Below are 26,649 nucleotides of genomic sequence, written 5' to 3'. Positions count from 1 at the left end.
AAGACATTGGAACGGGATTAAGCATATATTGCGATATTTAAAGGGAACTCTTGATATGTGTTTGTTTTATGCTAACAAAGATAGTGCAGACCTTGTTGGTTATGAAGATGCAAGTTATTTATCTGATCCCCATAAATCTAGGTCTCAAACCGGGTACGTATTTACATATAGAGGGACTATCATATCATGGCGCTCCACAAAGCAATCTATTGTTGCTACTTCTTCAAATCACACTGAGATAATAGCTATTCATGAAGCAAGTAGAAAATGCGTATGGTTGAGATCAATAATTCATTTTATTCTAGAAAAATGTGGATTGGAATATGAGAAAAGACCCACAATTTTATACGAAGACAATGTTGTATGCATAGCCCAATTGAAGGGAAGATTTATAAAAGGAGATAAAACGAAGCACATTTCACCAAAATTATTCTACACACACGACCTTCAGAAAAATGGTGATATTGGTGTGCAACAAATCCATTCAAGTGATAATCCAGCAGATTTATTCACTAAATCTTTGCCAACTTTAACTTTTGAGAAGATGATATACAAGATTGGAATGCGGAGACTCAAATATTTGAAACAAGGTTTTCATCAGGGGAGTAAAATACGCGATGCACTCTTTTTCCCTTACTAAAGTTTTTTTCCCATGGGGTTTTCCTTATAAGGTTTTTAATGAGGCACCTAGCAATACGTATTACTAAATATGTGTACTCTTTTTTCTTCATTGGGATTTTTTCCCACGTGGTTTTTCCCAGTAAGGTTTTAATGAGGCACATTATTTTTTAATGAACATCCAATGGAGAGTGTTATAAATATATTATATTATGGATGTTCGTTTAGTACTCCGTTGTAAATAAGCTTCCTGAAGAAGCTTGTCCATATGGGGCTCCGCCGTAAATATGTTTATCTATTTAGTACTCTATTGGAAATAAGCTTCCTGAAGAAGCTTATCACTTCGGTACCCGGTTATGGATAAACATTACCCCCGCTAGAAGATTATCCATATATAGTATAATAGTAGCTTACACAGCAGCTTTAGTAGCAGCTTACACAGCAGCTTGCAGTAGTAGCTTACACAGCAGCTTGCAGTAGGAGCTTACACAGCAACTTCCTTTCTTCTATAAATAGAAGAGATTTCAGTTCATTATGTACATCAGTTTGAATTCGAATAATATATCAGTTTCTCTCTATACTTGTCTTTACTTTACAGTCTTTATTTTATAACATAACTATTTTATTTTGTTATAGCAAGAGACTTATATAAAAAAATTATGTTTTTTATGAGGTAAATATCATGATTCACTCTGTTTGTTGCTCTTCAGTTCTAAAGTTCTTATACAAAATTAAAATGTAGGAATGTTATTAGCTAAGTTGCTGCAAAATATCTGGTCAGAAAATAGACAATGGAAAGAAACACATATGGTCTCAAAGATTCCCAGATATTTTAATACTCCTCTATCTGATGTAGATTGATTTGATAACAATATTTTTTTTTTAAAAAGAATACTTTTACTATTTGTAATCTTAAAAGCTTGAAGAATAAAATCTTTGTTGGGCAATAATATCGTGATTATAAATAATTAGTATAAAAAAGTGTTATCATATATTTTTTTGTTATTTGATTAAGGTTATTTTATATCAATATGTTCATAATTATGATAATTTTTTAGTGATTAATTAGTATAATTGCTTCAATCTTTAATTTTAATTTTATTCTTTTTATATAGGAATTAAGTTATACATATCGATAACATAATAAATTTCTTTTACAATATTCTCTCAAACTGTATGAATACAAAAGCATTCATGCACCGGTTTTCTTTTAGTGTAGTTCGACATATTATACTAGGTTATTTATAATTTATTTTATATATTCACCAATAAGTGTTACTTAATACAATGAACTACAATTATCATTTGAATTGATGATAAGGAGTAAATATTTATGACACTGTTAATCTCAAAACTCAAGCTACTGCGTTATGTACGTTTATTTGTTTTTCTTATTTGTGATGACATCCAAATCAAAATTTATGGACCTAAACATCCGATAGTCCACCACCTTATTTTTTGTGCTCTTCTTCCTAAATATTTTTTGAAATTCGCTTATTTTTGTCTTAAATAATTAAATTTATTATTTTAAAAGTAAATTTTATTATTAGTGTAAATATTTTATATAATAAATTTAAGGGACTCTCAATAGAGTTTCGCCTTAGGCGACGAAATTTATTGAGTTGCTCCTGAAATAAACAAATTAAAGGTAAATTATTTTAAATATTAAAATGTGTTATTCTTTTAAACGAACTAATATAGAAAGTTTGTCACACTCCTTGTAAACTAAAATGGAAGGAGCATGCAAGTTTCTTTTTTTGGTAATTTTACATTGATATGCAAGCTTATCCGTTATCCCAATATTGCCAACTTTGTGCTTGTTTCTCGGGGGAATCTTTTTTTGGTAATTTTATATTGATTTGCATCTATACTCGCTATTTGGGTCACGTTTTAACTTGTACTCTCTTTGTAAAAAAATTTACAAGCGTACCCACTTTTTCGCATAACTTCAGCATACGGGGCTGAAATAGCAAAGGCAATCACGCAAAACTTCAGCATTCTAGTAGACGGGCTTGAAGTACCAAAGGCAGTGCTGAAGTTTTTTTTGTTCTGGATAAGATGCTGAAGTTATTTAGTTCATTTGTAAAAACTTCAGCACTAAAATAGCTGAAGTTTTTTTGTCCTGGATTCATTAGTTTTGTCATAAAGCTTTTTCAAAAACTTCAGCAGAAGATGTTGAAGTTATTTAGTTCATTTGTAAAAACTTCAGCACTAAATAAGTTGAATTTTTTTTGTCATGGATAAACTTTTCAAAAACTTCAGCAGAAGATGTTGAAGTTATTTAGTTCATTTGTAAAAGTTTCAGCACTATATAAGCTTAAGTTGAATCCATAAGACTAGGGTTGTTCATTCGGATCGGATATCCGAAATCCGAACCGATCCATTCAATTTTGAATTTCGGATTTCGGATTGGTTCGGATTTCGGATTATGTTTATTAAAATTTCGGATTTCGGATTAGTATATTTTAATCCAATCCAATCCGAAATCCGAAATTATTAGGACATGTATAAATACTACACTTTAATTTACATCAACCTCCAAGTTATTACCTTTACAATTGCTAGATTTAGCTATATTGGCACCATAGTACTCTCATAATTGCATAAACATGAATTTTTCTTAATGTATTGCCTCTTTTACAAAGAAAATATACATATTAGTTTAACTTTGAGGCATAATAATACGATCCGATATCCGATCCGATCCAAACTTTAAAATCCGATCCGATCCGATATAATTCATATCTGATTCAGATTGCATTTTCTAGAATCCGAAATCCGAAATTCGAATCCGAAATATGCTAAATCCGATCCGATCCAATCAGTGCACAGCCCTACATAAGACCATAAGCAAAAGCTTGAATCTCAGTATTTCCAAGTGAAGCAGCAACCAACTCAAGATGAAAAAGGAGACAATAATTACATGCGACTAAAATACAAGTTTAATACCAGTTCAATATCTTCCCATGAATCTGATAGAATTAGTGAATCTGATAGAATTAGTTTATTCAAAACAAGAAGTAATGGGTCAGTTTCCATATAGTTCATCATAAATGTAAAACAGTATTGCGAGAGATTAAAAAAATACGGATTGTTTGTCTGCTTACCTAGTCGAGGTAGAAAGTTATATTCTTTTATTGTTTGTTGTTTGATTTTTTTGTTCAGGTTACACTAAAAGCGAAATTAATCATAGTGGCTTTCAGTTGTTAATAGAAGAAGAAGAAGAAGAAAACGAAGGAGGAGAAGGAGGAGGAGAAAGGGGCTGAAGCTGTTTAAAAACAGGGTACAAATTAAAATCTTTTTAAAAAAAATGGGTATAGGTTAAATGTGGGAGACCAAATAGGGCAACTCGTACAATTTTTACACAAAAAAGCCAACAATGGTGGCCCTCTTTCTATATGTTATACCTGGCCCAAGCGGCCAAAGTGGTTCATAAAAGGTCTAGCTTCAAATTGGACTATTTTACAAAGGAGCCTATTATTTGCCAGGGTAAATGTTTCATGGGGCACCATATTTGGTGGCTCTCATTTAATTTGTACCTAATTTAAAAAAAATTGATCGGTACTAAAGTAGAGATAACTCTATATACGTTGCTTCTGTCACTATCCAAAAATCACCTAGTTGTGATGGCATATAACCCTAATGCTAGGTAAGCCAAACATGGAACAGGGTAACTGAAATGATTGATTATAAATAAAAAGAAATAAACGGCTGAATTTTATACAATCTTGCAAGGACTAGTAGTACAATTCATGAGCCACTATGATTTAGACTTACAAACAGAAATGAAGAATAAGTACAATATCTGTTTGAAATTTACATAAACAAAGTTTAAGTCCTAAACTACCATGAACAAGAGGTAGCTTGTGTCACGACCCAATTTTCCCTATAAGTCATGATGGCGCCCAACATCGCCGCTAGGCAAGCCAACAATGAATTAGTCATGTATTTATTCTTTTTTAAAATTTTTAAAGTAGTTTATTCTTATTTATTAAATAGATGAGAAATGGAAAATTTTAGTAAAGTAAAGCGTAAGCTAAAGAAAGAGTAAATATGGTGAAATAAATACTCAAAACCATAAAGTGTCTACTAGCATGTTCCCAAAACTCGGTGTCACAAGTGTACGAACAATTAGTAGAATATATAAACACCTATACTACTATCTGAAATAAGATAGACAGAAAGTAAATACTAAAGAGAGACTGGGGGTGCTGCAGAGTAGCCTCAGAGAGCAGCTCACCACTATGCCTCGGGGTAATGGGGGTGTGCGCCTGAATGACTGCCAGATGCACCTGCCTCAGATCCTGCACGATTAGTGCGGAAGGGTAGCGTGAGTACATAAACAACATGTACCCAGTAAGTATCCAGTCTAACCTCGAAGAAGTAATGGCGAGGGGTCGACATTGACACTTACTATAGGCCAACAATTTAAAATACAAAAATTCTATATAGGCAGGGAGTACGTGAATAATAATAATAATAATAACACAATAGTAAGTAGTGAGTAAATAATTCTTTAACTAATAATCAATTTAAAAGTTTCCAATTGTCACCTACTAACTTTCACAAATTTCGGTCATTAAATAAATTATAACCTCTTAAGCCATAAAATAATATCAAGTGTAATCAGGCTCCGAATATTATCACACACGATTTATGCCGAGATCATACGGTCCGATCCAAAATAATGTATGCACTGCCGAGGGCCGAATGACACAAACCATAGATGCATCTATTATACTGCCGAGATGAACGGTCCGCTCCCATGAGAGTAGAGAAGTTTACCTCGCTCGTGGAAGCACTTGAGACGCGAGAGGACATGGATTTCTCAGAGTTATTATTTATTCCTTAATTCTTCAAAAAATAAGAAATCTAAATCGAAAATTTGAAACTTTAAAATACCTAGTCTCAACTCTATTCAAGACAATTAATATGCATAATAAATACAATAGTACAATTAAAGCATAATGTGAATCTAAGACTATCCGAACATATCATGGAATATATCTATGTACGAATTCTCGTCAGCTCGTGCTTACATAGCTCCCTACACAAGTAATACACAATAAAGGTACACCTAAGGGGATAAGTTCCCTCTTACAAGGTTAGGCAAGAGACTTACCTCGTTCTCAAGCTCACTTTCGGTCCACAAATACACTCTAAAGCCTCAACTTGATGCCAATCAATCCGAAACTAGCCAAATGTTATATAACTTAATCAATACATACTCACAAGTTCATATTTAGCCATTAGAGAAATTATCTAACCCAAATTAGAAGATCCCTAAAATTCAACCCAAAGCCCACATGCCCGGATTCCGGAAATTTTCAAAGATAGATGCTATCCATTACCTCACGAACTCAAATATATAATTTCTACCCAATTCCATAATCATTTTCGTAGTTAAATTCTATTTTTATCAAAACCTAGGTTTTTTCAACTAAACACATAATTTCTACAATTTATGTGTTAAGAATCTACCCAAAATGCTTGTATTAAACTCATTTTGTATAGAAATTACTTACCTCAAAGTGCTAGGTGAAAACTCCTCTTCAAAGAGCTCTAAAATCGTCCAATAAGTGAAAGAAATGAACCAAAAAGCCTAAGTCTTGAAATTAAATGAACCTCATTGCCTTTAGTGGTTTCGCACCTGCGATCACACTGCCGCACCTACGTCTCCACTTCTGCGGAAAAATCGCCACAGGTGCGGACTATGACTAGGACTGCCATTCTCACTTCTGCGGCGAATGTGTCACACATGCGAACCCAGGCTGGCTGGCACCCATCCGCTTCTGCGATCAACTTTCTCGCACCTGCGCATTCGCATGTGCGGCTCTTGCGACCACTAGCCAATCCATGCCAGGCCGCTTCTGTGGTCATTGGTTCGCTTCTGCGAGTTCGCACCTGTGGCGGATTCTTTGCAGGTGCGATTGCACTAGAACCCTGCTGCTACAGCCCTCCTTCCAAGTTCAACCATGTTCCGCACATCGTCCGAATAACACCCGAGTCCCCCCGGGCCTCGTCCAAAAATATCAACAAGCTCGTAATCATAATACGGACTCGCTCAAACCCTCAAAATGCGTAAAACAACATCCAAACTAAGAATCAAACCCCAAACCAAATCAAATCAACTTATGAACTTCAAGTTCTTCCAACTTACTCCGAAACACACCTAAACTACTCGAAATGATACCAAATTTTGCGTGCATGTCACAAATCACCATACAGAACTATTCCTAAGCTCGAAATCCCAAAAGGACCTCAATAACACCAAAACTTACTTCAAACCAATTTTAAAGAACTTGTAAACCTTCAATGCACCAACTCTCAATATTATGTGCCGAAACGCTACCAGGTCATTTGAAAACCGATAAGAACATTCACCTAAGTCCAAAATCATCATACGAACCTAATGAAATTGTCAAATCTCAGTTTTGAGGTCGTTTACTCAAAATATTAACTCAAGTCAAACGTAACCATTTTATGCCACTATTAAGAAACTAAGTGTTCTGATTTCAACCTGAACCCTTCCAAACCAGAGCTAACTATCCCCGCAAGTCATAAAAAAGTAAAAGCACATACAAGGAGTCCTATTTAGGGGAACGGAGATCTAGAAAGTAAAATGACTGGTCGGGTCGTTACATTCTCCACCTCTTAAACAAACGTTTCTCCTCAAACGGGTCTCCCAAGTCATTTGTAGGTGTTGGTATAGGTAAGTGAAACATACCTAGAGTGACGAATAGGTGTAGGTATCTACTTTGCATGTCCTTCTCGGTATCCCAAGTCGCCTCCTCGACTGGTTGACCCCTACACTGAACCTTTACCGCAGAAATCCTCTTGGACCTCAACTAGCGAGCCTGTCTGTCAACAATGGCAACTGGCTCCTCCTCATAACCCAGGCTCTCATCTAGTTGAACCGTGCTATAGTCTAACACATGCGACCTGTCGACATGATACTTCTGGAGCATCGACACGTGGAAAATCGGCTGAGCTCCCGATAGACTAGGAGGCAAATCAAGCTCATAAGTAACCTCCCCAACTCTTCTAAATACCTCAAATGGACCTATGAACCTTGTGCTCAACTTGCCCTTCTTTCTAAACCTCATGATACCCTTCATCGGTGAGACTTTCAAGAGAACCTTCTCGCCCACCAAAAATGATAAATCCGCTCCTTCTGATCAGCGTAACTCTTCTGTCTGGACTGTGCTATGCGAAGTTGCTCCTGAATCAACTTTACCTTTTCTAAGGCATCTCTCACCAAATCAATACCATATAGCTTAGCCTCACCAGACTAAAACCATCTGATGGGAGAACAACATCACCGACCATACAAAGCCTCAAATGGAGCCATCTCGATGTTGGGCTGATAATTGTTGTTGTAAGCAAACTCAGCCAAGGGAAATAATCTATCCCACTGAACTCCTAATTCAATGACACATGCCTTGAGCATATCCTCTAGAATCTGAACCGTCCGCTCCGACTGCCCTTCAGTCTTTGGATAAAAGGCTGTGCTGAGCTCTACCTGGGTACCCTACTCACCCTGAACTGCTCTCCAGAAGTGTTAAGTGAACTGAGGGCCCCTATATAAAATGATGGAAATAGGCACACCATGCAACCAAACAATCTCCTGAATGTAAATCTAGGCTAATCTCTCTAAAGAATACGTAGTAACAACCAGAATAAAGTGCACCGACTTGGTCAACTTGTCGAAGATGACCCAAACTACATCAAACTTCCTTAAGGTCTGCAACAACCCAACTATGAAGCCCATAGTGATGCGCTCCCATTTCCACTCAGGTATAACCATCTGCTGATGTAGTCCACCTAGCCTCTGGTGCTCATACTTGACTTGTTGGCAATTTAGACATCTCGCCACATACTCAACTTTGTCTATATTTATCCACCGCAACCAATAATGCTGCCTCAGGTCGTGATACATCTTCGTAGCCCTTGGATGAATAGAATATCGAGAACTGTGTGCCTCTTCTAGAATATTCTCCCTCAAACCATTAAATATTAGGAACACATAGGAGACCCTGGAGCCGCAGAACACCATCCTCACCGATAACAACCTCCTTGGTACCACCCTGTAGTACTGTCTCTCTGAGAACCAACAAGTGTGGATCGTCGAACTAACGAGCCTTGATATGCTCGAATAATGAAGACTGAGCGATGATGCATGCAAGAACTCGGCTGGGCTCTGAAATATCTAACCTCACAAGTCTGTTAGACAAGGACTGGATGTCCCAAGCCAATGGCCTCTCCTCTACTAAAATGAATGCAAAACTACCCATACTTTCAGCCTTGCTGCTCAAGGCATCTGCAACCACATTCGTCTTGCTCAGATGATAAATGATGGTAATGTCATAATCCTATAGTAACTCAAGCCACCTGCACTGCCTTAAGTTGAGGTCCCTCTGCTTGAACAAATGCTGCAAGTTGCAATGATCGGTGTAAACCTCACAGGACATCCCATAAAGGTAATGCCTCTAAATCTTGAGAGCATGAGCTATCTCGGCCAATTCCAAATCATGTACTGGGTAGTTCTTATTGTGGGGCTTCAGTTAACATGAAGCATATGCAATAACTCGTCTCTCCTGCATCAATACACAACCCAGTCCAATGAGTGAAACATCGCAATACATAGTATACATCCCTGATTCAGAAGGCAACACTAACACTAGTGTTGAAGTCAATGCGGTCTTGAGCTTCTGAAAGCTCGCCTCTCAATCATCAGACCATCGGAACGGAGCACCCTTTTGGGTCAATCTAGTCAAAGGTGCTGCAATAGAAGAGAATCCCTCCACAAACCGACGATAATATAACCTAAGAAACTCCTGATCTCGGTCGATAAGGTAGGACGAGGCCAACCCTAAACTGCCTCGATCTTCCTAGGATCTACCTTAATACCCTCGCCTAATACAACATGCCCCAATAACGCCACAGAATCTAACCAGAACTCGCACTTGGATAACTTAGCATATAGCTTCTGTTCCCACAAGGTCTAAAGCGCCACTCTCAAGTGTTGCTAGTGCTCCTCCATACTACGTGAGTAGATAAATATGTCATAAATGAAGACAATGACAAACGAGTCAATATATGGCCAGAACACCCGGTTCATCAATTCCATAAACACTGCCACGACATTAGGCAAGCCGACATCACTAGAAACTCATAGTGGCCATATCTAGTCCGAAAAGTCATTTTCGGAACATCCAAATCACGAATCTTCATCTGATGATACCCTAATCTCAAGTCGATCTTAGAGAACACCATGGTACCCTTCAACTGGTTAAACAAGTCATCAATACACGTCAATGGGTATTTGTTCTTAATGGAAACTTTGTTCAACTGGCGGTGATCAATGCACATCGGCATAGTCCTATCTTTCTTTTTCACGAACAACATCGGTGCACCCCAAGGTGACACACAGGGTCTGATGAACCCCTTTGCTAGCAACTCCTCAAGTTGTTCTTTCAACTCCTTCCACTCTTTCGGAGCCATGCGGTATGGTGGAAGAGAGATAGGCTGGGTACCTAGAGCCAAATCAATACAGAAATTGATATCACAATATGGTGGAATGCTTGGTAGATCAGAAGGAAACACATCAGAGAACTCTCGAACCACAGGCGCTGAACCAATCAACGGAATCTCTGCAGCCCTTCTCGACCATGTGTCGAGCCTTGATAAAAGAGATAACCCGACTAAATGCACTGACAGATGAACCCTTTCACTCCAATCTAGGAAACTCTGGCATCGCCAAGGTAATAGTCTTGGCATGGAAATCAAGGACGACATGATATGTAGACAACTAGTCCATGCCCAGGATTATCTCAAAGTTGGTCATATCAAGCAACAAAAGATCCGCTTTAGTCCCATAACCACAAAAAGTCATGATACAAGACTGATAGATCCAATCCACAATAACAAAATCGCCCACTGGCGTGGACACATAAACAAGAGTACCTAAGGACTCACGAGGAACACCTAGAAAATGAGCAAATAGAGATGAAACATATGAATACGTAGAACCTAGATCAAATAGTACTGAAACATCCCTACCGAAGGCAGAAGCATTACATATGATCACGACATCTAAAGCTACTGCATCTGGTCTGGCTGGAAAGGCAGAGAACCTAGCTGAAGCGCCACCTGACTGGCTTCCACATCTAGGACGGCCCCTACCCACCTGCCCTACGCCTCTAGGCAGTCGGACGGCAGTTGGTGCGGTAATCATAAGATGATAACCCTTCTGTACTTCCTTGGCCCAAAGTCTAGGACAAAACCTCTTCATGTGGCCAAGATCCCCGCACTCAAAACAAACCTTCGGAATGGTGGATTGCTGACTTGAAGTCTGGCCCTGATAGCCTGAATGCCTACTAGAGGAACCCTGAATAGCTTGTGGATGGTAGGAGCTCTCTAGAATGGCGCTAAAATAGGGCAGCACTGGAGCACCCCAAGAAGGCGACAATGCTAGATATGTAGGCCTGCTAGACTGACCCCTCACGAACAAACCTCTGCCCTCAGACGGAGCACCACTGAACCCTCCAAAATATTGAAACTGCTTGTCCCGCGGCTTCTACTCTCGACCCCACTGACGAACACCCTCAATCCTCTGAGCTATCTCCAGAACTAGGTCATAAGAAGTCCCCATATTAACCTTTCGGGCCATAGTGGCCTAGATACCAAAGTGAAAACCCACAACAAACATCCGCACTCTCTCTGCGTCAGTGGGGAGTATCATAAGTACATGGTTAGACAACTTAGAAAATCTCGCCTCATAGTCGGTCACCGACATCTGACCCTGCTAGAGCTACTCGAAATGAAATCGCAACTCTTCCCTCTTAGAGGGTGGAATATATCTATCCAGAAAGAGACGTGTGAACTGGCCAAGTCAAGGGAAGAGAACCTGCTGGTCTACCGAGAAGATAGGACTACCACCATCTACGGGCCCTGCCCTCCAGCTGAAAGGTGGTAAAGTTCACCCCGTGAGATTCCAATATCCTCATGTTATGTGTAGTCTGCCCCTACAAAGATAAATAAAGTCCTGGGGGTCCTTGATATCGTCCAAACTCACACCACAAATTGTGATGAGCCAAAATATCATCTTTAAATTAAATAATCATCTCGGTATTTTTAAGACCTTGAAAAGCGGTATCAATAATTCGTCGACTTGCGTGCGCAGTTCGTATAATTTTCCGGAAGGTTTTTATGTGAAAAATGGATTTTTTTTTTATCTTAGCACTAAAATATATTCCGCAAAGCAATTCTCAAAATGTAGAATAGCATGTGACACAATAGACCAACAAGATTTAACACCAGAAATTAAATGCATCCTTCCTATGACATGTCATAAAATGTGAACCCTGAATAAGCTGACAAATTTTGAGATGACCGTGCTTCAAATGCATGTCTTGGATAAAATATGATATGATCCAAAAAGATGTTCATGTCAAGATGCTAATGCTCATGACTTGATGATAGCAAGGATGCATGCAACAGCTGCATGATGTGTTTGTATTTGGCAGAGCATAGAGAACAGAATACATCCCCTGCAGCTACTGGTAGGTAAGAGGCGGAGGAGCTCCATTTGCATTAGGGGCAGCAGTTGGGTGGCCATCCTTCCTTTTCCCAAATGGATTCTTTGAATATTGAATTCGCATGCCAACTGAACCAGAGCTCGGTATGACAGCACCCTGCAAACTGTGATGGACATTGGTGGCACTATTCACATCTTCAAATTCAATGAAACACACCGTATGTCTTTCCTGTCTCAAAACCTTCATCTGTTTAAAACCAGGTTGTGCGCTGAAAAGGCCTCTGAGCTCTTCCTCGTTTATATTCTCTCCAAGATTGCCAATAAATAGGGTATTGCAAGGAGGGTTATCTTTAGTATTCTGGATTGGCACATAACTGCTTGGTGCTGGCACAGGAGCAGGTGCAGGCATTGGCATGTGAGGAACAGGGTAGCCTCCATATGGATCGTATGGTGGAGGAGCTTGAGCGAGATACCCATGTGGTCCCCAGACAGGTGCAGGGGGAGGGGGGTGGAAAGGAGAGGGACTTGAATAACCAGAGTGTGTGTAATCACCCCCAGTACGCAAACGTTTACTCTGGTCATGTGCATTTGAATCAACTACAATCCCTCTTTTGACAAAGAGATTCTTCTTTGCCATCTCCGTGTGCAGAATACATTTGGCCTCCGTGTCAAAACACAAACCCTGAAGGGCGTCCTTGGCACCGATAGCGAATTGATGGTTAGAGAATAGGGCAAACCCCATGGGAACTTCGCCTTTTAAATTGACCTGAAATGCTTCATAACCTGGTAACCACCTCATAAGGTTGACCAATTCTCTCTCCTTTACGTCCTGCGGTAGCCCAGAGATGAATATTATCCGTACCTCGTCGATAGGCATTGAGGGAGGGTGGTGATGTGGCGGAGCTGCAGCAGAGGCAGGCGGAGGGCCTGGAGCTGGAGGCCATTATTGGTGGTATGGGTGAATCCCATTACCGGCCATCTGCAATCGATGAATCCTTTTGCTCTGAAAAATGGATTAAATTGTGAACTAAAGCTTTAAAACTCAATTGAGTTGACTTCGGTCAACATTTTGGGTAAACGGATTCGGACCCGTAATTTCACCGTTCCGGGAGATCCGTAGAAAAATATGGGACTTGGGCGTATACCCAAAATCAAATTCTGAAGTCCCAGGCCCGAGAAATGAATTTTTGAGTAAAAATTGTTTCCTGAAAATATTTAAGGAAAATGGAAATGAAATTTGATTAGAAAGTGATGGTATCGAACCCGTATTTTGGTTCCGGCGCCTAGTATAGGTCTTATATATGGATTAAGCACTTTTTGTAAAGTTTGGTTGAAAACGGACGTCGTTTGACGTGTTTCGGACTCAAAAATGGAAAATTCGATGTTTTATGAAATTTGAAAGAATTCTTGGATTTTAAAGCTTAATTCGTGGTATATGACGTTATTTTAGCGATTTGATCGCACGGTTAAATTTGTAGGATGTTGTTGAGTTAGTGTATGTGTTTCGTTAGGAGCCCCGAGGGCTCGGGAGTGTTTCAGAGGTGTCTCAGAGTGATTTCGGACTTAGGAAAATTGCAGAAAATTTAAGAAAAATTGCAGAAACAATACCTGTGAACAGAACCCATGAATAGTACCCCCGTAAACAGTACCCATGAATAGTACCCTGTGAACAGTAGCCATGAACAGTACCCCGTGAACAGTAAAAACGAGTGAACAGTACCCCAAAAACATTCTGGACAGAATGTAACTTCTGAACCCATTTTCCATTTTTAGCAAAATGGAGCTCGGGGAGAGGCGATTTTCGGGATATTTTCAGAGAAAACAACGGGGTAAGTGTTCTTAACTTAATTTTGGTTAGATTACCCGAATCTATTACTAGTTTTGACACTTAATTGGTGATTTTAGTTGGGAAAATCTTGAAAACTCTCTTAGTTTAATTTGAAGATTTGGGGGTCGAGTTGTTATCCGAATTGGATAAAATTGGTATGGTTGAACGCGTATTAGAATGGGTGTTCGGATTTCGTAAGTTTTTCCGGGATTCGAAATGTGGGTCCCACTAGTGAATATTAAAATGAATTTCGGATTTTTATCCGGAAAATTAGTAAATTCTTATGCAATTCATTCCTACGATCCGTGTTGAGTATTTCGAATTATTTGTGAATAGACTTGAAGCCTTTGGAGACAAATTCAAAAGGGAAAGTTGTGGTCGAGTAATTGATTGAATTTGCAAAGCGAGGTAAGTGCTTGGTTTAACCTTGACTTGAGGGAATAGGAATCCCCAACTTAATTATTATGTGAAATTTCATGTGTGTGGTGTATAAGTGAGGTGACGAGTATCTATGCACCACCAAATTTTCTGCTTATATGATACTTTCCCAATTTCCAATATAATTGCTTCATGTTTTAATTGTTTCATGTTCATTGTTGTTTCTATGATTACTTGGCTTGTTAATTTGTTGTGAAGCCTTATTGCAATTATTTTTTTTTTGTTGTTTTCCTTGGTTTTATTATTGTACATAAAAATTGAGTGGGTTGACGTTGTTTTACGATATATATATATATATATATATATATATATATATATGTATTCCTACTGGTTTCATTTTGAGATAATATTGATGAGTTTATGAGAAGTACAGTTTTCTGTTTACATTTGTTGAGATAAAAGTGTTGTGAAAGGCTTGGCCTGAATTGTGAAAGTTTTAATAAATTAAATAAATGATAGCGACAAGGGTGGACAAGTGAAATAAATGATAGTAATAAGGGTGGACAAGTGATATAAATGATGGCGACAAGGGTGGACAGTTGAAATAAATGATAGCGATAAGGGTGGACAGGTGAAATAAATGATAGCGATAAGGGTGTTCAGGTGAAATAAATGATAGAGATAAGGGTGGACAGGTGGGATCGGGTTGCACGCCGCAACAAGACAGTGATAAGGGAGGACATTTATGTTTTACTGATTATTAATACAAGATTTGGATTTTTTTTTATTGTTTTACTCTATTGTTTCTCATACTCTACACATATGGTTATTTTAATGTGAAGATTGGAAATTTGGAGATTTGTGTGAGATCTTGGTTACAACTGAGGCCTGGAATAGGCAACTGAGCTATTTTATTTAATGTTACAGTTTATCTTTCTTGTTGGTGTAGAATTGTTTTATTTCTTTATTATATATAATGTTGCAGGTTAAGTTACACTGCCTCGCCTTAGCCTCGTCACTACTTCGTCGAGGTTAGGCTCGGCACTTACTCGGTACATGGGGCCGGTTGTGCTGATATTACACTCTGTGCTCTTTTGCACAGATCTAGGTATCGGACCACAGCAGTAGCTTGGGAGCCACCCTTCAGTCCAGTGAGACACCGAGGTAGCATTGCAGGCGTCCGCAGGCCCGGCGTCTCCTCTATCTTTTGTTTCGGGATGTTTTCTTATGTATTCGAGACAAACAGTTTATATCTTCTTTCAAACAATTGTATTTAGTACTCTTAGTAGTTCGTGAGTAATGTGACACCAGTTCTTGGGTAGAGGCTTATGTTGATTTCCGCATTTACGTTCAGTTTCTTTAATTTAAGTCTTCCGCTGTTTTCATGCTATCACTATTAAATGTTAAAAGAAGTAATTTGATAATGATGTAAGCAATTAAGGATTGACTTGCCTAGCTCTCATTAGTAGGCGCCATCACGACTCCCGAGGGTGGGAAATCCAGGTCGTGACAAGTTGGTATCAGAGCTCTAGGTTACATAGGTCTCACAACTCACGGACAAGCTTAGTAGAGTCTGAGAGATCGGTACGGAGACATCTGTATTTATCCCCCAGAGGCTACAGAGTTAGGAAAACTTCACATTTGCTCTTTCTTGTCGTGCGGTTTTGTTCCTCAATACTGATTGCCTTTTTACTCTATTCTTTCGCAGATGGCGAGAACACGCGCTTCCTCATCTACCGCTCAGCAGCCCGAGCTCCCAGCAGTAGCTCCCACTAGGGGCAGAGGGCGAGGCCAAGGCCGTGCTAGAGGCCGAGGTAGGGGCAAAGCTCAGCCCCGAGCAACAACACCAGTGGCGGAGCCTCAGGTTGATTTTGATGACGAGGTTCTAGCCCTAGTAGTTCTGCTGGGCCCAGCTCAGGTCCCAGAGGGGTTTATTGCTACCCCAGTTCTTCAGGATGCTCTGGTCCGATTGGTGGGCCTCATGGAAAGTGTCACCCGAGCAGGTTTGCTTCCTGTAGCACCAGGAGGAGGGGTCTAGACTCCCGCTACTCGCACTACGGAGTAGGTAGCTCCCCAGATTCAGACTCCAGCGGTTCAGCCAGTTGGAGCAGTTCAGCCGGTTGTGGTAGCTCAGACTGACGATGGCGCGGCTATGTCCGCCAATGCTTTGTGGAGGTTGGATAGGTTTCACCAAGCTCTTCGCTACCACTTTCAGCGGTGCATCTTTTGAGGACCCACGAGATTATCTTGACCGCTGCTATGAAGTATTGCAGAATGTGATAATAGTCGAAAGCAATGGGGTTGATTTTGCTGTGTTTCAGATGACAAGTAGAGGTAGTGGAAAGATAATGTATTTACTAGACCAGTTGTGGCTCTGACGGAAGATGTAGATGTATCAAGAGATCACCTAATGAATCATGTTGGGGTTCAATGTACCTTGACGTTTGGTTGATTTATTTGAGTTGTGAAGGTCAAATATTATGGATTATCGGATGTTGTGACCTATGACTTCGTGCCAAGTGAGGGGAGTCCACTATCAATGATCAAATTGCGAGGTCATGTGTTATACCAATTTTGGCCTGAGATGTATTTATGTGGTATTGAAAGGTTTTCCAAAACTTGTATATGATCAAGAGCTGAGATTTGAATAGGATGATGGTGAGACTTGAGATATTCCCGCATCCTTAATAATTATATATTTCAGTATCAGTAGGGTCATGAAAACATATTCAGTATACTGATAGTGCTTAAGTTAATCACAACACTCGTGTGAGGCAGTCATCTTTTAATGTACTAGTGGCATGGAATTTCCTGCAATGGTTATTTAAGTTATCTGGTACAGACTTAGTATGAGCAGTCGAACTGCAGATAGCTTGTTATGAAAATGGTGATACTAGGAACATCCTGAGAAATTATCCTAGACTTGGGAGAGACATATTTCGTCAAAGCACTCAGGCTACGTGCCTCGTTGCAGTTACTACTCCACTTACATGACCAACCATAGGTAGGGGTCAGGATGTTAGAGGTGGAGGTGAGACTCCTAGAGGTGGAGACCCAGTCTGTTGATATATTTTCTATGGTATGGCTGAGGTTGCTACACCAGACGGTATCGTTATAGGCACGGTCTCGAATTATTATAAAGTCAAAATTTCCTTAACTTGATTCGGTTTTGAGTATCGAGGAAAGTTCTCCTATTGTGCTCCACTTATGAGTGAGCTTCGTAATTCTTAAATCTACATATGTGAATACTTCTATTGGGAGATTATATGGAGATAGCCATGTCTATCATTATGTGTTGGTCACTAAAAATAGTTGTTAGGCTAAAAGTGACTTTTGTGAATTAATTCGATGAGTTTGATGTAATTTCTAAATAATTGATTTTAGTTGTAAATTATATGCCCTACCGGTATGAGAGATCATTGTATGTTGTGATTTCGTTTAACCAAGATTATTTGAAAGAAGGAAGAAAGGAAATGGAAAATTTTAGTTGGCACAATGTGCAAAATACTTGTGATTCAGAGTTAAGGATGAGATCCTCACATTTTTATATGATATGAAATATTTAAACCGGGCTACAAGCTGAGGTAGATGTTACATAAGGACGAGGTCCTGGTGGTGAAAATTTTATGTGTTTAAATTCTCCTTATATGAAATTAAAATTTGTGCTATAGCATTTGTTGGGAGTCATGCCTATTAGGCTTATTTGAAAATTCTTGTATGAATATTTTTGTGCATAATTTGCCAAATTTGTATTGTAAGTATTGAGTTTTAGCCTACTAGGTGAGAGCGCATGTGGCGTTAAATCGTGACTCGTTAACTCAGGTAAGTAATTATAAGATCTTCATGCCTTGTTGTTAGTAAATTGGAGGTTTGAAACAAAATTTTGTTAACATGAGGTTAATTGGCGATGTTGTAATCTATTATGAACAACCATTAAGACCAGAGATGTGGTTATGGTCATACATATGGTGCGTTTTATGCCAAGATATCATTGTGATAATGTCATGCTTGTAATGCGGAGATTAGTGTTATTGATATATACTTTGTGGTGCTTTGTTGGGTTGTGGACATGTTGTTAGGAGTTGTTTTGGTGTTACTCTGACAGGTGGATATGCCCAATTACAGGGGAGACTCCGCCGAGATTTCTGCAAAATTTGGGAGTTAGAAAAATTTGGGATATTGAAATGTGCAAAGAAAGAGATAAGTTACATTATGTGTTGGAGGACAGACTCTACTTCTCATTTGAGGATGAATGACCTGAAGTCGGGGAGAATGTAATACCCCGCATTTGATGGGTGCATAGGCACGAGTTGCTATAGACAGCCGGGACTAATATCGTGTGTTGACGTAAAAATTGGACCTTTTTGGAAATGATTGGAGTGTAAGAAATTTGTTTCAAAGTTTAAAAATATGGATAAAGGAAATAATCTCAAATGAAATGGTATTGTCGGACTTATGTCGAATGTTCTAATGTGGAATCAACCGCGAGTATATGTGTAAAAGTAAATCATCAATTTGGTAATCTGAGAATAATTCTTAGTACGTTCGAGGACGAACATTTGTTTTAGAGGTGGAGAATGTGATGACCCAAAATGTCATCTTTAAATTAAATAATCATCTCGATATTTTTAAGACCTTGAAAAGCGGTATCAATAATTCCTTGCGTGCGCAGTCCGTATAATTTTCCGGAAGGTTTTTATGTGAAAAATGGATTAAATTGTGAACTAGAGCTTTAAAACTCAATTGAGTTGACTTCGGTCAACATTTTAGGTAAACGGACCCAGACCCATGATTTGACGGTCCCGCGAGATCTGTAGGAAAATATGGGACTTGGGCGTATACCCGGAATCAAATTCTGAGGTCCCAGGCCCGAGAAATGAATTTTTGAGTAAAAATTGTTTTCTGAAAATATTTAAGGAAAATGGAAATGAAATTTGATTAGAAAGTGATGGTATCGGGCCCGTATTTTGGTTCCGCCATCCGGTACAGGTCTTATATATGGTTTAAGCACTTTCTGTAAAGTTTGGTTGAAAACGGACGTCGTTTGACGTATTTCGGACTCAAAAATGGAAAATTTGATGTTTTATGAAATTTGAAAGAATTCTTGGATTTTAAAGCTTAATTCGTGGTATATGACGTTATTTTGGCGATTTGATCACACGGTTAAGTTCGTAGGATGTTGTTGACTTAGCGTATGTGTTTGGTTAGGAGCCCCGAGGGCTCGGGAGTGTTTCAGAGGTGTCTCAGAGTGATTTCGGACTTAGGAAAATTGCAGAAAATTTAAGAAAATTGCAGAAACAGTGCCCGTGAATAGTACCCCCATGAACAGTACCCATAAACAGTAACCTGTGAACAGCAGTCATGAACAGTACCTCGTGAACAGTAAAAACGCGTGAACAGTAACCCCCGAAAACATTCTGGACAGAATGTAACTTCTGAACCCATTTTCCATTTTTAGCAAAATAGAGCTCGGGGAGAAGCAATTTTCGGGATATTTTCAGAGAAAACAACGGGGTAAGTGTTCTTAACTTAATTTTGGTTAGATTACCCGAATCTATTACTAGTTTTGGCACTTAATTGGTGATTTTAGTTGGGAAAATCTTGAAAACTCTCTTAGTTTAATTTGAAGATTTGGGGGTCGAGTTGTTATCCGAATTGGATAAAATTGGTATGGTTGAACTCGTATCAGAATGAGTATTCGGATTTCGTAAGTTTTTCTGGGATTCAAAATGTGGGTCCCACTACTGAATATTAAAATGAATTTCGGATTTTTATCCGGAAAATTAGTAAATTCTTATGCAATTCATTCCTACGATCCGTGTTGAGTATTTCGAATTATTTGTGAATAGACTTGAAGCATTTGGAGACAAATTCAAAAGGGAAAGTTGTGGTCGAGTAATTGATTGAATTTGCAAAGCGAGGTAAGTGCTTGGTTTAACCTTGACTTGAGGGAATAGGAATCCCCAACTTAATTATTATGTGAAATTTCATGTGTGTGGTGTATAGGTGAGGTGACGAGTATCTATGCACCACCAAATTTTCTGCTTATATGATCCTTTCCCAATTTCCAATATAATTGCTTCATGTTTTAATTGTTTCATGTTCATTGTTGTTTCTATGATTACTTTGCTTGTTAATTTGTTGTGAAGCCTTATTGCAATTATTATTATTTTTTTGTTGTTTTCCTTGGTATTATTATTGTACATAAAAATTGAGTGGGTTGACGTTGTTTTACGATATATATATATATATATATATATATATATATATATATATATATATGTATTCCTACTGGTTTCATTTTGAGATAATATTGATGAGTTTATGAGAAGTACAGTTTTCTGTTTACATTTGTTGAGATAAAAGTGTTGTGAAAGGCTTGGCCTGAATTGTGAAAGTTTTAATAAATTAAATAAATGATAGCGACAAGGGTGGACAAGTGAAATAAATGATAGTAATAAGGGTGGATAGGTGATATAAATGATGGCGACAAGGGTGGACAGTTGAAATAAATGATAGCGATAAAGGTGGACAGGTGAAATAAATGATAGCGATAAGGGTGGACAGGTGAAATAAATGATAGAGATAAGGGTGGACAGGTGGGATCGGGTTGCACGCCGCAACAAGACAGTGATAAGGGAGGACATTTATGTTTTACTGATTATTAATACAAGATTTGGAATTTTTTTTTATTGTTTTACTCTATTGTTTCTCATACTCTACACATATGGTTATTTTAATGTGAAGATTGGAAATTTGGAGATTTGTGTGAGATTTTATTTACAGCTGAGGCCTGGAATAGGCAACTGAGCTATTTTATTTAATGTTACAGTTTATCTTTCTTGTTGGTGTAGAATTGTTTTATTTCTTTATTATATATAATGTTGCAGGTTAAGTTACACTGCCTCGTCTTAGCCTCGTCACTACTTCGTCGAGGTTAGGCTCGGCACTTACTCAGTACATAGGGCCGGTTATGCTGATACTATACTCTGTACTCTTTTGCACAGATCTAGGTATCGGACCGCAGCAGTAGCTTGGGAGCCAGCCTTCAGTCCAGTGAGACACCTAGGTAGCATTGCAGGCGTCCATAGGCCTGTTATCCCATGTATTCGAGACAAACAATTTATATCTTCTTTCAAACGGTTGTATTTAGTACTCTTAGTAGTTCGTGAGTAATGTGACACCAGTTCTTGGGTAGAGGCTTATGTTGATTTCCGCATTTACGTTCAGTTTCTTTAATGTAAGTCTTCCGCTTATTTATTTAATTCCGCTATTTTCATGCTATCACTGTTAAATGTTAAAAGAAGTAATTTGATAATGATGTAAGTAGTTAAGGATTGCCTTGCCTAGCTCTCATTAGTAGGCGCCCTCACGACTCCCGAGGGTGGGAAATCCGGGTCGTAACACAAATATAGGTAGTGAGGCGGTCGAATAAATAATAAAACCCAACGCGAGTCGGGGTCAAATCCTTAGGGAGTCAGAAATGGGATTAGGTATACACCTAGTGTAATTGTATAATGTGCCTCAATTTGTACTTCCACACTCTTGTTGGTTGTTTCTATTTCTAGTTTAAGCTATTGATTGCAATTAATAAATTAGAAGACAATGTTTTTGGTTTTGGTTGTTTTTCAAATGATAAAGGATCTAGGGTTGTGACTTCCACCTAGGTGGTTACCTAACGGGTAATAAACTCTAGGGAAACTTTGATTAGTCGGGGTTATAATATAGCAATCACACGTAATTACCCACTCTATACCTCTCGGTAGTTTGAGTGATTTTGCCCAATTTGGCTTTCTCAAGTCCAAATGAGTATTGCACAAATCAAGTGATATATGCTTAAGTCAGGTCTTACTATCTCTAGATTTGACCCTTTAATTGGGGCTATCAATTTCTTGAGTTCACCCCAATTCCTTGTTAGCCAAGTTTTCCTAGACTTAGTCTCTCTTTCTCAAGTAGAGACTAAGTCAAATAGGCATGAATCAATGTTTGCAACCATTAATTCTTGAATTCAAGCATGAACAAGGCCAAATATCACTAACCCAATCACAAACAAGCCCTAAAGTAAATACCCATTAAGTATCCACACTAGGGTTAGGCCACAACCCCAACTAGAAATTTAGCTACTCATGAAAAATGAAGAAATACAAGAAGAAATTAAGATAGAATGCATAATAATTGATTAGATAAAGAAAATCTAATATTTAGAAGTTAATCTAGTACAAAATTACTCAAAACAGAAAAGAAAATGGCTCTGGTGCACTTTTGAAAACTAAACTTAACCTAAAAATGACAAAAAGTTCTATTTATACTAAGCTGAAAATATCTGACCAAAATACCCCTGTGAAGGTTGTGCGGCCGCATAATTCTAGTGTGGTCCGCACAATGAGCTTCTGCGGCCGCACAATTATCGTGCGGTCCGCATTCTTTGGAACTTGGTCTTGGAACTTCAGGGCTTCTGGGGTCCGCATAAAAATGGGTGTGGCCGCACAAAAATGATGCGGTCCGCACTCCTTGCCTTTGGACTTGAACCTAACTCTCTGATTGTTCACTCCCGCGGACCACATAATAATGAGTGCGGTTGCACTTGATCTTCTGCGGCCACACAATTTTGGTGCATTCTGTATGCCTTCTTTTGGCCCAAAGACTACTCTCTGAATCTCTCTTCTGCGGCCTTTTTGCCCTGTTTTGGTTCTTGTTCACTTTTGACTCTTTTATGAGTTGATTTTGACTTTTTTGACTCGTTTCCCAATATTCCTGCAAGCAAGCACATTTCATTAGTTTTCGGGAATGCCTTTAAGCATTTTTGAGCTAAAACAAAAGTAAAAGAGAGCAAATAAGCGGTCAAAATCCCTACTTATTAACTCCCCCAAACTTAAGTTTTTGCTTATTCTCAAGCAAATAAGGCAATTCCTACCTTCACTAGAAAAAGGGATATTTCAGCTAACCTAAGGTGAATCAATTACACATCAATTGGGACCAACAATTATCCACAACACATATGAATTATCAATTACGCAATGATTTGACCTTTTGAGTACAATAGTTCTAGTGTGACACTAGAGCATCAAGAGTTGACTATATTTATTAAGGAAGCTCGCTCTTTCATGTAGGTCATTGTGGATCCCAAACTCCTCCTCCTCTACTCTCAATTATCAAATCTTATTTTAGAATGTAACATTCGAAGCAAAGATTGTGAAAAGTTTGCTCATCTCTCTTAAAAGAACGTCACAAGGCTGGCTTCAAGTACCATAAGCTTGCCCCTTATGTAAATCACCACTAATGTAATCTCACTTAACTTGAAATCATGTAGGGCTTTTGCGGGATGTAATGAAGGCTTTTGGACCAAGGTAGGAGTTGTTGGAATAGAATAGTTTCATCTTTCCTTAAGCACTCCATTTTCTCTTTTCGGCTCATACTTTCTCGACTCTTTGAGTCATTTTCTTCTTCCTCGGGGGAACTAGAGAGACGTATCATCACTCTTTCTTGATCATGGCATTCATTTTTCTCCTTTTATATTTACTCCATGCCTTTCGTCATTGTTTTCTTTGAATCCTTTCAAATTTCTACCTTATTCACTTTTTTTTGGAATTCTTCTTTTTGTTCTTTCTTTCTTTTCTTTGGCTTCCCTTTTCTTCCTTTATTCCTCTTCTTTGTACCTTTTATCACTTTCAAACTCCTCATATCTCCCCCAAACTTATGTTTTTGCCAATTGTTTCTCAAGAATGCTAAGGAAAGATCAGGTGCCAAGAGAGGATCATTACAAAACGGATAAAGGCTTGTAGCATGATTATTGAAAGAGAAAGGGGTTCGGCTCAAAGGGGTTGACTAGGTATATCACATTGGTAGGATATGGAAGATTTCAAATTTTAAATTTGATCAAGGAGAGCCTACAATCATTTCTCAAGACAAGCTACACTTAGAATTTCGCCTAGAAACACATTTGAGGAAGGTTCTGGACTATTGGCACGGGTACTTGTACTTATAACTAAACATCTCACCTCTCACGCTTCTGGTTTTCTAAAGAGAACCGAGTCGAGGGCCCACAACAACCCTAGCTAAGATTGAGAATCACAAATGGATTGACTTGAACCACTCGATAACTGCTTAAGTCAACACAAGAGTCAAAAGGGTCACAACTAGGGTCACAACTAAAGCTATTTTCTGCCAACAACTTGTTTATAACCATACGATCATAGGTAAATGTGTTGGTACCAAGTGAAGAATGCTTGAGACCCCTTTTATTCATTACTAATATATTTTCCAAAGCATAAAAGAAAAAGACTCAATCCCTTAAGAAGGTTGTCACGCCATCCATCGTTGGGAAGAGCCACCCGATTTACACATAATCCACCTTTGGAAAGAACCGTGGAATTAAGTAAACAAAAGGCTTATTGCTCACTCAAAACGTAAAAAGAAGCTAGCAAATTAAAAAGAAGCTACTATAGTAAATAATAAGTTATACTACGTAGGAAAATCAAACTAAAGAAGCTATGAAATAAACTACGGAAAGCAAGATAAATGAATATACAAACCGAAGTCAAATGAATATATACATAAGGGAAATGAATATATACATAAGGGAAATGAATATCTATATCAAATGGGTAGAATATATACATACCAAAAGGAAAGTAAAGATGAAAGAAAAATAGTATCAGAGTTATTACAGGCCAAATGTCAAATGTCAAAATCAAATAATCAAAATAGACCACCCCAAATGAAAATAAGCATTGTCCTCAATGCTTAACAAAAATAAGAACATGAAAATGGTAGAGATTTAAGAGAACTCCCTATGTGGTCTCAATCTACATAGGATCATCAGCACCCTCGGTCTCAAGCTGTATCTCATCATCACCTGATTGTGGGACAATAGGGTTGCTGAACATCTGAATTATCTCTTCAGTGGAGTGGGCAGTCGCAGCTGGCTCCTCAGACTGGCTGGCTGCTGCCTCATGTGCCTCAGGTACTATTAGTGGTGTCTGTGCTGCTGACTCCATAAGCAGGTCCAATGGTAAATCACCAGAAGATGTAATATTTTCAATCTCTTTTCCCAACATATCCACCAACTTCTTTGATGCCTGAGACTTCTCATCTTTTTGACCTGTTCGCCCAAATCCTCAATGACTTTTCCTTGTGCTACCACTTTAGCCATGATAGTTTTCTGGTCCTCTAGAATCTTCTTCAATGTTTCCTCCATTGAAGGAGGTACCTGTGGCTCTACTGGGGCTGAGGACTATGCTGCAACAACACTGGATATGTCAGTCAACTTTGTAGTAGCTGCCTTCATCCAGTTGTTGAGACTCGCCAAAGTCTGGGAGACTCACAGTTCAGTCTGAGGATATGTAGATGAAGTCGGCACTGGTAATGTCACAGATAGTCTAGCAGAAGCAGGTGGTCTAGAAGATGAAGTGGCATGGCTGATGTCCCGGTAGAAGTACAGGCTGCTGTGAAGGGCTCGACAGCTGAATTAGTAACCACTACCGTTGGCTCCTCAGACTGGCCAGTGGAGGTAGTGGCTTTACTCTTGAACATCGAGTTGTTAACTCCCTGGAGGTGGTACCATGCGAAAGGCTTCTTGGCCTTTACCTTAGTGTCATAATGCCTTGGCTCCATCTTTGTGGTCCTTGAAGTATTTTGTGAGGAAGTTTGGGTACGGATATGATCTTTCACCCTTCTGGACAGCTAAAGAGATGTTAGTGGACATTATGGCACCAACATTAATCGGATACCCAGCCATAATGGATGCCACTAAAATTGCATGGAGAAGTGGGAGTAAGTTCTCATTGAGGCAAGGATAAATGCGGTTACACACGAATATCTGCCACCCTTTTGCTTCAAAGTTTAGGGTTGCTCGAACTATTGGAACTCGAGCCACAGAGATGTTGACCCTCAGATTGCCAGAATCTCAGCTAGCCACGAGCGAGCTGCATCACCCATAGATAGCATCTTCAAATACTGCACTGCCTCCACTTCTTCAAACCCCACATATGAATTCAATGCACAGGAGTCGAATCAGATTTTCAGATTTCGCACTTTTATCACCTTGGTACCCTTTTTTATGTGAACAACGGTTGCATAGAATCTTTGACCAAGTGCTTATTTGTTTATAGAATGTTGTGGGTGAACCATTTCCATCCTTTTCGCTCCTGAAATTGTCTAAGGACATTGGGGTTATGCTTGTGCAAATATTTCATAAACAATTATCGCTCAAGAGTTAGCGACCTCTATGTCTACCATTCTATAAACTTTTCAAAGGCAGTGGCACTAATAAATCTATCTTCCCATA

At 38.8% G+C, this 26,649-nt stretch overlaps 1 pseudogene; it reads right to left on the bottom strand.

Annotated features, from left to right (window-relative positions):
- Positions 1-11,897: 11,897 nt before the first annotated feature.
- On the bottom strand, positions 11,898-13,136 carry LOC104240146 (cell wall integrity protein scw1-like; annotated as a pseudogene).
- Between the last annotated feature and the right edge of the window lie 13,513 nt (positions 13,137-26,649).

The sequence above is a fragment of the Nicotiana sylvestris genome, chromosome 2 (assembly GCF_000393655.2).
Source record: "Nicotiana sylvestris chromosome 2, ASM39365v2, whole genome shotgun sequence".
Classification (NCBI taxonomy): domain Eukaryota; kingdom Viridiplantae; phylum Streptophyta; class Magnoliopsida; order Solanales; family Solanaceae; genus Nicotiana; species Nicotiana sylvestris.
This window is presented reverse-complemented; position numbering and strand designations above follow the sequence as displayed.